The following is a 12,530-nucleotide window of genomic DNA, read 5'->3' on the forward strand; positions in this document are numbered from 1 at the left end:
AAGACTGGAAAGACAAGCAAAAAGGGAATTCTAGGAGGAAGAAATGATATAAGCAAAAACCATGGAGGTGACCTGGAGACAGTTTAACGAGCAGCCTCTCCCTGGGAGGCTGCATGATGGCAAAAGAGGAGGAGGGCCTCTTGCCTTCTTTGTTTTATTTTTATTTTTTAAAAAAGATGTATTTATTTATTCATGAGAGACACAGAGAGAAGGCAGAGACATAGGCAGAGGGAGAAGCAGGCTCCTCACAGGGAGCCCAAAGTGGGACTCAATTCCGGAACCCCAGGATCATGCCCTGAGCCAAAGGCAGATGCTTGGCTGCTGAGCCACCCAGGCATCCCCCTTTGTTTTCTTTTTAAAATGACATTTGTTGTTGTTATCATCATCATTATTATTTGTCATTTAAATTATTATTATAGAGGGTTTCCAACAAAGCAAAGAGACTAAATAATGTGTGCCCATATACCACCCATCACCCAATTTTATAATTATCAGTGCTTTACCAATTGTTTTGTCTATCTCATGTGATTTGTCTATCTTTGTGTTTAAAGCAAATCACAGACATTAAATCATTTCAGCTCTAAATATTTCAAGATATGTATCTTTAACATATACAAGTTTTTTTTAAAAAAGTAATCAATACATTATCACACTTAGTAATTTCGTAATATGATCTAATAACAAATCTGTGTTCAAATTTCTATGATTTTTCTCAAAAATGTCTTTATAAATTGATTTGTTTGAAATAAAATCCAAAGTTCAAAATTGCACTTGGTTGATACATTTAAGTCTCTCTCTTTAATACACTTTTACTTGAAGATTAATTTTAAGTCTCTTTTAATCTATAACATTCCCTCTACTCTACTTTTCCCATGCCATTTATTTGTTGAAAAATGAGTCATTCTAGGTTGACAACTCAAGATCATGAAGATGGCATTAACATGTTTCTCTCTTTGGAGGTGTTGTAAATTGACTGTAAGATAGATCTAGAGGCTTGATTACAACTAGGGACAATTTTCTTTTCTTTTCCTTCTTTATTTTGGCAACTTGACTTAATAGGTGGTGCTGTGTACTGTCTATTACATCATATCAGAAGGTATGCGATGTCTGATTCTCTTAAAGGCAACAGCTTCCATTTTTCACCTTTATGAAAGGTATTTGCTGTGAATTTTTTTTGGTAGATAATACATTTTAGGTTTAAAAATTCCAAGTCTGAGGCATCTGGGTGGCTCAGTCAGTTAGCATTTGCCTTTGGCTCAGGTCATGATCTCAGGGTCCTGGGATGGAGCCCTTGTCAAGCCCCATGTCAGGCTCCCTGATCAGTGGGGAATCTGCTTCTCTCTTTCCTTCTCCCTCTCCCCCTACTTGTGCTGTCTCAATAAATAAATAAATAAATAAATAAATAAATAAATAAATAAATAAATAAATAATCTTTTTTTAAAAAGTGCACTAGTTTGATAAGATTTCTTAAAAGTCATGAATGGATGCCTTATTTATGAAACACTTTTTCTGCATCTATTCATCTGTTTCTTTTCTGATTCTGGTAACAAGCTTTTCTATCCTCACGGAATAGAGTTGGGGAAGTCTCCCTATTTTATCTCTTCTCTGGAAGAGTCTGTGTTGGATTAGAATTGTCTTCTTTGAATGTTTTGGTAGAATTTGCCTATAAGTATTTCTGCATGGGCCTGGTGTTTTCTTTGTGAGGATATTTTAAACCATAGATTCAATGTCTCTATGGCTTCAGAATATTCAGGTTTTCTATTTCTTGAGTCATTTTTGATGACTTACATTTTCCTATGATTTGTTGGTCCACCTGAGTTTTCAAAGGTACTGGCACTAAGTGTTCATAACGTTTCTGTTTAATGTCATCTTTTTTATTCCTATTATCTTTTATTGGTACTTTCTCTCATCTGTCTTGATCAATAATGTCTATAGTTTATAAGTTGTATCAGTCTTTTAAAAGAATCCTCTCTCTCTCTCTCTCTCTCTCTCTATATATATATATATATATATATATATATATATATATATATTTTTTTTTTTTTTTAAAAAGAACCAACTTTTGGCTTTGTCAGTCCTCACCATTCAAAACTTCTTTTTCCCTTTTCATTAACTTCATTAATTCTGGGCCTTTATTATTTCTTTCTTTCCTCTTTTTTTTTTTTAATTACTTTATTTATTTTTTTTTAATTTTTATTTATTTATGATAGTCATACAGAGAGAGAGAGAGAGAGGCAGAGACACAGGCAGAGGGAGAAGCAGGCTCCATGCACCGGGAGCCCGATGTGGGATTCGATCCCGGGTCTCCAGGATCGCGCCCTGGGCCAAAGGCAGGCGCTAAACCGCTGCGCCACCCAGGGATCCCTCTTTCTTTCCTCTTGATGTGTATTCTGGTGTACCTCAAACTTTTCAAGTGGGCCATGTAGTTCATTTGTTTTAGCCTTTCTTGTTTTTCTAATATAAGTATACCAGACCATTAATATTCTCCTCAAGTATTGCCTTGGCTACACTCCTCAACTTCTGAGATTTAGATATTTCATTATAAAATAGCTTTAAAATATTTTCTTTGTCTATTTCAACGTAATTTTTATTATAATTTCTTTTTTTCTTTGTTTTTTTTTAAGTAGGCTCCACACCCAACTTGGGGCTCAGAACTCACAACCCTAAGATCAAGAGTTGCATGTTCTACTGACTGAGCCAGTCAAGTGCCCCTATAATTTCTCTTTTGACTCATGAGCTTTTGGAAGTGAATTTCTATTTTTTAAATAATTTTTTTAAATTGTGTGTTATTTTTACAATCCTTCAGTGGAATGCACAGATTACATATATTGTTTGTTGAGTTTCCCCAAATGTGTACATCTGTGTAAGTCACACAGCTGTAATGACAGACCATTTCCATGGGAGAAACTTGTCTTCAGGCTCTCCATCAATCCCTGCTCTTCCCTTGCACACCCTGAGGCTGCCACTATTCTGATCTCTAGCACCATAGAGTACCTTTGCATCTCCTACAATTTAATAGAAATGGAATCATACTATATCTACTCTTTTGTGTGTAGCTTTTCTTCAATAGAGTGGTTTTTTTTTTTTAATGCTATTGCTTGTATTTTGGATTGTTGTTTTCTTTCTTCTTCTTCAACCTCATCCTACTCTCCTTCTTCTCTTTCTTCTTTGGAGTAGTTCATATTCCATTGCATGAAAATACAATTTATCCATTCCTCTGTTGCTGGATATTTGGGCTATTTCCAGTTTGGGGAAATTATGATGAAAGCGGCTATGAATGTTTTTGTGCAAGTCTTTTTGTGGAATATGTTTTTATCTCTCTTGGGTAAATACCTAGGGGTGGAAGCGTTGAGTCATAGGGTAAGTGCATGTTTACCTTTACAAGAATCTGCTAAACTAGTTTTCCAAAGATGTTCTACCATTTTCACTCCCAACAGGAACATTCTATTGCTGGATATTTAAGTCTTTTCAGCTTTAATTTTTCTAGTGAATAAAATATGATATCCTAGTTGTTTTCTGAAATCAATTTTATTGGTGTATAATTTGCATGCAATAAAATGCACACATTTTAAGTGTGTAAAGTGTGTAATTTCTTAAATTTTGACAAACGTACACACCTGTGTAATCACCCTCCCTAATCAAGATGCAGAATAATTCCATCAACTCAGAAAACTTTCTTGCTCCTTTCTAGTCAATTATACTCCACTTCTGCCCCAGTAACCACTAATTTTATTTCTATCATTTTTTCTTTGTTTTTCCTGGTCTGGAATTTCATATAAATGGAATCATATGCTATGTACCCTATTTTTGTGTATATACACTTAGCATAGTGATTTTAAGATTCATTCATAATTTTGTGTCCAACATTAACATTTCCCTTTTCAGTGCCACTGGCATTCCATTGTATGGATGTACCACAACTTACTTATCCACTCTCCTGATGATGGATATTTGGGTTGTTTTTACTTTGGGACTATTATGAATAAATGTATTCTTTGATATATGTTTTTATTTATTTTGAATATATTCCTAAGGGTAGAATGGCTGACCCTCAAGATAAATGTATGTTTAACTTTTTAAGAAACTACCAAACTATTTTCCAAAATGGTTGTATTATTTTATATTCCTACCAGCAGTATATGAGAGTTGCATCCTCACTACATCATCACCAACACTTGGGATGGTCAGTCTTCTTAATTTTAGCTATTCTAATAGGTTTGTGGTGGTATCTCATTGTGGTTTTAATTTCTATTTCCCTTAATACTAATGATGTTGACATCTTGTCATGCACAAGTGTCTTTTTTAAAGTCTGCTAAAACATTTCACCTTTTATGGGTTATTTATCTTCCTATTACTGAGTTATAATAGATATTTATATATTTTATTTATAAATTATTTGTCAAATATTTTCTCCCAATGTGTGACATGTCCAATCATTTACTTAACCAGATCTCTTAATGGGCAGATTTTAATTTTGTGAAGTTTAATTTATCAATTTTTTTTATGTTTAAGGCCTTTCTTGTTCTAACTGAGAAATCTTTGCCACCCAGATATCATGAAGGTATTTTTCTGTGTTTTATTCAAAAAGTGCTATAATTTTAACATTTATATTTAGGTCTTCATCTATCTTGAATTAATTTTTATGTGTAGTTGAATTAGGGGGTCAAGATACATTTTCCTCCTATGAATATCCAATTGTCCCAGCACCATTTTTGAAGAACCTTTCTTTTTCTCATTGATTTCTTTTGGCTTCTTTGTAAAAAAAAAAAAAAAAAAAGTCAATTGACTACTGTTGAGCTCATTTCTGATTTTGTTCTGTTCCATTTGCCTGTTCATCTTTGTGCCAATATCATACTGTCTTGAATACTAAATCTTCATAGTAATCACTGAAATCAAGCTATGTAAGTCCTCCAAATTGGTTCTTTTTTCAAGAATTTTTTTCTTTTTTGCTATTCTATGTCACTTATATCACTATATATATTTTACATTTTTGAAGATTTTATTTATTTATTTATTTATTTATTTATTTATTTGGGAGGGGGTGTGCATATGACTGGGAGAACAGGCAGAGAAGGAAGGAGATGGAAAGGGAGAGAATCCCAAGCAGACTATGCACTGACAGTGGAGCCTGATGCTGGGCTTGATCTCATCACTCTGATAGCATGACCTGAGATGAAAACAAGAGTCCAATACATAACCAACTGAGCCATCCAGGTGCCCACCATTTACATTTTAGCATCTGCTTTTCAATTTTTACAAAAAGACATGCAAGAACTTTGTTTGGGATTGCACTGATTATAGATTAATTGGGGAGAATGTCCAATATTAAGTCTTCCAATCTGTGAACATGTATACTTTCCATTTATTCTGGACATTTAAATTTTCTCTCAGCAGCATTTTATAGTATTATATGCAGAGATTTCACACAAATTTTGTGAAAATTATTCCCGATTATTTTGTGTTCTTTGATGTATTGTGCTATTTTAAAAATTTCATTCTTCAATTTTTTTGTAGCTGGTATATAGAGAAATGACTGATTTTTATGTATTGTTCTTGTATTCTTTGACTTTGATAAGTTGTGTGTTGGTAAAAGTACAGTTTTTTTTTTAAAAGTACATTCCTTAAGAATTTCCACATTTTTTTGTCTGTAAATAGAGATAATTTTACTAGTTTCCTATTCTTTATATTTTCTCTGCTTGCCTTATTTCACTGGCTAAGATCTCCAGTACAATGTTGAACGCAAATGGTAAGTCAACATCCTTGCTTTGTACCTTCTTTCATGTCTGATATTGTTAATTTATTTCTTTTTCCTTTGTTTCTCTTGATCAATTTAGGTAAGAGTGTATCAATTTTATTCATATTTTCAAAGAACTAACTTTTGGTCATGTTAATTTTCCTTATTGTTTGTCTGTTTTTATTGATTGTGGCTTTAATATTTATTGTTGTCTTTCTTTATCTTATTTTGTGCTTACACTTGTTTTCGTTTTCTAGCTTCTCAAGGTAGAAACATAAATTAATTACTTAAAAATTGTTTTTCTATTCTTATATAATGATTTAAAGCTCTAAGCACTGCTTTATCTCCATCCAAATATTTTTGGTATGATGTATTTATAATATCAGTTAAAAGTATTTTCTAATTTTCTTTGTGATTTTTTTCTCTGGCCTATAATTATTTAGAAGTGTGGCATTAGAAGCCATCTCTTTCAAACAGTGTATCATTAGATCTTACTTTAAAATAAAATCTAGTCTGACATTCTCTGTCTTTTATTTTTAAAGATTTTATTTATTTATTCATGACAGACACACAGCGAGAGAGAGAGGCAGAGACACAGGCAGAGGGAGAAGCAGGCTCCATGCAGGAAGCCTGACGTGGGACTTGATCCTGGGTCCCCAGGATCACACTCTGGACTGAAGTTGGCGCTAAACCGCTGGGCCACTGGGGCTGCCACATTCTCTGCCTTTTAATTTGAGTGTTTAATTCACATATCTAACGTAATTATTATATAATTTATTTAAGTGCATATCTTTCTTTTCATTTTTAAAATTTACCATTTTTTTATTTATTAACTCCTCTTTCCTATCTATTTTTAGATTAAGTCTTTTTTAGTATTTCATTTTACCTCTTCTATTTGCTTTTCTGCTGTAGCTCTTGTTTTTATTTTTTAGTGGTTGCCATAAAAGTTACAATGCACATCCTCACTTATCATAGACTACCTTGAATTAATTTATTTCATTCACATATCATGTAAGAACTTTCCACTTATCTACCTCCCCTTCATTGTGCCACTAAATGACTCATTTTGCTTTTTGTTTGAAATAACTTCACAATGCATTGTGATGATTTTCCCTTTAACAATAAATTTTATTTTAAATAAATCAAGAAATAAAAAGCATTTTACATACATAGCACTTATGGTATCCTTCCTCAGGTAAGGTGGTGTTGTGTGTGGAACTTAAGTTTCTAACTGGCGTAAAGATCAGCCTAAAGATCTTCCATTAATATTTTTTTTGGGCAGGTCTACTGGCTATGAAATTACTCAGCTTCATTTATATGAAAATCTCTTTTACACTCCATGTTTATGTGCTTTTACATGTTGACAAGTTGACATGCTTTTAATATATTTAAGAAATTTTTTGCCCAACTATTACTAAGATTTTTCTATGGTTCTTTTTTGATGTTTTATATTTTTAGCTTTTACATTTAGGTCTGTAATACATTTTGAGTTAATTTTTATGTATGCTCTAAGATAAAGGTCAAGATTCATATTTTGTATATCATTATAGCATTGCTTCAGTACCATTTATTGTAAAGACTATCCTTTCTCCATTGAATTGCTTTGGCACTCTTACTGAACGTCAATACACAATATATAAGTTGATCTATTTCTCAACCTTCTATTCTGTCCCATTGATCTATGAGTCTATCTCTATACAAATACTACATTATCTTGATTACTATAGCTCTGTAAGTCTTGAAATCAGGTAGTATAAGTCTCTCAATTTTGTTCTTTTTAAAAATAGTTTTGGCTTTTCTTGGTCCTTTGCATTTCCAAACAAATCTTAGAATAAGTTTATCAATTTCTTTAAAAATTCCTCGTGGGATTTTTGTTAGGATTACATTGACTCTATATAGCCATATGGAGTAAAAGACAATATTGAGTCTTCTGATCCATGAACATTGTATATATCTATATTTATTTAGGTTTTCCTGAAGTTCTCACAGCAATGCTATGTGATTTTCCATTTTCTAAATTTCAGGTTTTACATGTATTTTGCCAAATTTATTACTGAGTATTTCACATTTTTGATACTATTGTGTTATTATTTTTTATTTCAATTTCTAATTGTGCCTTGTTAATATATAAAAATACAATTGATATTTGTATATTGACCTTGTATTCTGCAATTTTGTTTACTCATAATTTTTATGAATCACTTTTTTCTTTTTGGTAAATCCTTGGTGTTCTTTACATAGACAATCAAACTGTCCTTAAATAAAGACAGTGTTACTTTTTCCTTTTCAACCTGGATATTTCAACCTGCAATTGGATGCAATTGGATGCATTGGATGCAATAAAGGAAGTAAAAGAGCTGTAGTAGTTTAACACATGGTTAATTCAAAGTGGTTAAAGCATACATCTTTTATTCTTTTCAGATCTTAGGGGAAAGCATTAAGTCTTTCATTATTAAATATGATGTTAGCTCTAGGTTGTTTGTTTCTTTGTTTTAGGAAACTTTATTTATCAGTTTTCAATTAGCGATAATAGCGCCTCGGATAAGCCTCATTGGCTATGATACTGCCACTGCGCAAAGCTGGATATTTTTTTTTATCAGATTGAGAAAGATCCATTCTATTCCTAGTGTAGTGTGAGGTTTTTTTTAATAAATGAATTTTGGATTTTTTCAAGTGCTTTTTCTGCATCTATGGAGATGATCATATTGGCTTATTTTCTATTAATATGGTGAATTATCTTGATTTTAAGTGTTGAAACAACTTTGTATTCCTGAGATAAAACTTACTCATGATATATTATCCTTCTTATATATTGTTGGGTTCAATTTGCTAAAATTTTGTTAAGAAATTATGCTTCTATATCCTAAGTATCTGACATTTCCTTTTCTTATAAGGATTTTCTTTTCCCGTAATATGTATTAGGTTATGTTATCAAGATTATGCTGGACTGATAGAATGAGTTAGCAAGTGTTTCCTCCTCTTCTATTTCCTGAAAGAGTTTGTGTATAATTTTTATTATTTTTTCTTTAAATTTTTGGCAGAATTCATCATTGAGCTCAGCTGAGTCTGGAGTTTTCTTTGTGAAAGCTTTTTAACTAAAGTTGTATTTATTTAATAGTAACAGAGTTATTCACATTTATTATTATCAATTTCTTCTTGAGTGAGCTGTAGTAGTTCATGTTTTTCAAGAGATCTGTTTATTTCATCTAAGTTTTTATTTTATTGGCTCACATTGGCTTAAAATTGTTTATAATGTGTCATTATTATTGTAATGTCTTTAGGATCTGTAGTGATAGCCTCACTATCATTGTTGATATTAATAATTTGTGTCTTCTCTTATTTCTGATCAGTGTGATTAGAGGCTTATCCATTTATTGATCTTCCCAAATAACCATTTTTTTTGTTTTATAAACTTTTCTCAATTTTCTCTTTTATTTTTTTATCCTTATTATCTCTTTTCTTCTGTTTACTTTGGACTTAATTTACTTTTCTTTTTCTAGTTTCTTAAGGTCAAAGTTAGATCATTGATTAGAAAGTTAGAGAGCTTTCCTCTTTTCTTTTCTTTTTTTTTTTAAAGTAGTTTCCATGCTAACTGTGGAACCCAATGCAAGGTTTAAACTCATGACCCTGAGATCAAGACCTGAGCTGACACCAAGAGGTGGACACCTACCCAACTGAGCCACCCAGGCACCCCAAGACCTTTCTTCTTTTCTAATGTAAGTATCTAATGTTATAAGTTTCCCTCCAAGCACTGCTTTAGTTATATCACACAAATTCTTTTATGTTATGTTTTCATTTTCATGAAGTTCAAAATATTTTCTAATTTCTCTTGTGATATTTTTCTTTGATTCCTGGGCAGTTAAAAGTGTGTTGTGTAGTTTCTATTTATTTGGAGATTTAGATATCTTTCTATGTTCATTTCTAATTTAATCCCATGTGGTCAGAGAATATACTCTGAATGGTTTTAATTCTTTTGAATTTGTTATTTGTTTTACGGCTTACAGTATGCTTCATCTTGGTAAATATTTTGTCTGCCCTTGCAAAGAATGAATATTCACCTGTTGTTGGGTGCAGTGGTCTTCTCTTATCATTAGGTCAAATTAGTTGATAGTATTGTTCAAATTTTTTATATCCTTACTATTTTTCTGTTTACTTATTCTACCAATTATTAAGAAAGGCTTTCTTACTGTGTGTCTAAAATCAGTTTACAGTCATCTCATGAACCCTGTAATTCTTTCCCTACACATTTAGCCAATCATTCAAAAGAACTCAGTGCACAGCTTCCTCCTTCCCAGTACCCTGTCTGGCCCCCAATTCCAATTGCCTTGGACAGCCCCAAAGTCCAGCCTCTACTCCTTCCACCTGGTGAGACCACTACGATCTGGGCCCTACTTCTCTCATTTTTTAAAATAATTTTTTAAAAGATTTTGTTTAACTTTTCATGAGAGACACACAGAGAGAGGCAGAGACATAGGCAGAGGGAGAAGCAGGCTCCCAGCAGGAAGCCCGATGCAGAACTCAATCCCAGGACCCCGGGATCATGACCTGAGCCAAAGGCAGATAGATGCTTAATCACTGAGCCACCCAGATGCCCCGGGCCCTGCTTCTCTGTGAGGTGGTTTGGAAAGTGTTCCTGGGCAGGAAGCTAAAATGAATCTGGAGCTCACCATTTTTTTTTAAACCAAGTACAGTATGTGGCAGCTAGTTGCAGCTCAAGAACTATTTGTCAAATGAGTGAACAACTTCAGTGGGACCTCCACACTACCTATTAAGTTTTTAAATGTTTCCATGTCTGAATGAAGGGAGCTCTATGAAGCTGAAATAAGGACAATGATGGATAATGGGGAACAAGATAATGTAAATAGCAATCAGGCTTCTCAGAAGTTCTTGAAGTTCAGAAGAAGGAAACATTAGACTACAAATCTAAAATCATCACATGGGGATTCTTTCCAAGTTGGGAGCTCTGCTTTATCACAAGAGAGAATGTTAGAAGCAACAGAACTGACTTAGGACAGTTGTGTTCAAATATTTTTTTCATACCCCTTTAGTAAAAAAAAATTGGGAAATTTTTAGATTCCCTAATATATGTAAATAAATTTTATACATTGTTTTTATGTTTCTAATATTGGCTAATGTCTCAAGGCATAATTGCAGTTAGGGCATTGCTTATTATTAAAGATTGTGAATATAAATTAATTTTCAAATCATATTCTTGGTCACTTCAAACTCTCTGGCTGACTTCATATCAGATCTGATTACATGGAAACGAAGTATGACTTAGTATAGATAAAACACAATTAGTAGATATTTTAATATTTAATAGTTTGTTCTTCACACTGGAGAATTTAATTGGGTGCCCATTTTGGAGATCTTGGGTTTAGGGAAAAGACCACAGGGAGGTTGGTGGCCTGGCTGAGGGTAGGCACCTGGCTTCCTTTGCAAAGTCTCCAGCTTTCACAGCAGAAAGCATGCTCCGCCTCTAACTCCTGCACTGCTCTTCCCAATGCCCCAACATGTTAGTGACAAAGCAGCTGGGACAGAAAGGCTGGGCTGCCCTGAGTTTCAGGGCCTTTTGACTGCTTTGTCAATAGCTCGCTCTGGGTTCTTGAACAAGTCTGCTTCTGCAGAACTCCGCTTTCTCAGCTGCAAAGCACAGGCCCAACTAAATTCCCAATCCTACCATTCTGTAAGAAGTATCTCACTGTAGCTGACTCCTATGAATTCTGGGTCCAAATCCTTCAAATCCACATAACATCAGTGTGGCCTTGGGTGAATTACTTGACTTTTCTCAGCCTTGTTTTCTGACCTACAAAGTGAAAATACTTTTAGTTTGTGAGAATTGAATGAGATACCATTCACAAATTAAAAATACAAACCAAAACATGGTTCACTTTCTATATCTCTTACACCTGTGATTCTCAAATTTTATTGGGGGCGGGGTGGTATCAAAATTCCCTGGGATTCCCCCCCCCCCAATCCTCCTAGGCCACCCCATCTGTGATTCTGAAGCAGTGGTGTGGAGGCTGGCAGTCTGCATTTGTATGGCCTCCTGGGTGGTTGTGCCTGCTAAGAGCACTGCCCTAATCTTTGTGCTTCTCCTACCACATCAAACACAGAGCCTTGCACTTTGAAGTGTCCAAAAGAAAACAAAGGGACTGGACAGGTGATGGCAAGGGAAACAAACAATCTATGCTTCTGCAGGTCAAACCAGCCCCTGCGAGGCTGCTCAGTGTGTAGCTTGTGTGTCCAGCCACTTCCCTCCCAGCCCAGCCCGGCCCTGCTGGAAAGCACGGTGCGGTCAGACCATGTTTGTCAGCTCTCTGCTTGCCTCTCCTACGGCTCTGTTTTGACAGGTGTGTCCAAGGCTGGCACAGCACACGTTGCCAGCTCAGCCCTGGAGGAAGGTCTGGACACACTGCTCCGGGCCATGTCCTGCCCTAGCTGGAGGGGCAGTGAGGTGGCCAGGGGAGGAATGGTGGGCAGGCCTGGGGTTTTTAGACATATCCCTGTCCTGTGGCCTCTAGGAAGCCCCTTTGCTCTCCTTAGGAGGAAGCCCAGAAGTTTCTTCACGGCTTTATAAATCTGGTGGAGATTAAAATAACCTGCCGGCAAAGGCCATGAGTCTTATCCAGTGACTGAAATCTTGCAGGCTATCACCCCTTAGTCTGAGTTCAGACCTGAATGCCTTAGCCCGGGGATCCCTGGGTGGCTCAGCAGTTTAGCATCTGCCTTTGGCCCAGAATGTGATCCTGGAGTCTCAGGATCGAGTCCCACGTCAGGCTCCCTGCATGGAGCC

General features: G+C 34.8%; 1 protein-coding gene and 1 pseudogene across 2 annotated transcripts in view; both read right to left on the reverse strand.

Annotated features, from left to right (window-relative positions):
- Window positions 1-12,530, reverse strand: part of SCARA3 (scavenger receptor class A member 3) — a 76,331-nt gene that overhangs the window by 9,718 nt on the left and 54,083 nt on the right. The gene's annotated exons all lie outside the window — the stretch shown is intronic.
- Window positions 8,234-8,315, reverse strand: LOC144296646 (U4 spliceosomal RNA; annotated as a pseudogene).

The sequence above is a fragment of the Canis aureus genome, chromosome 24 (assembly GCF_053574225.1).
Source record: "Canis aureus isolate CA01 chromosome 24, VMU_Caureus_v.1.0, whole genome shotgun sequence".
Taxonomy (NCBI): domain Eukaryota; kingdom Metazoa; phylum Chordata; class Mammalia; order Carnivora; family Canidae; genus Canis; species Canis aureus.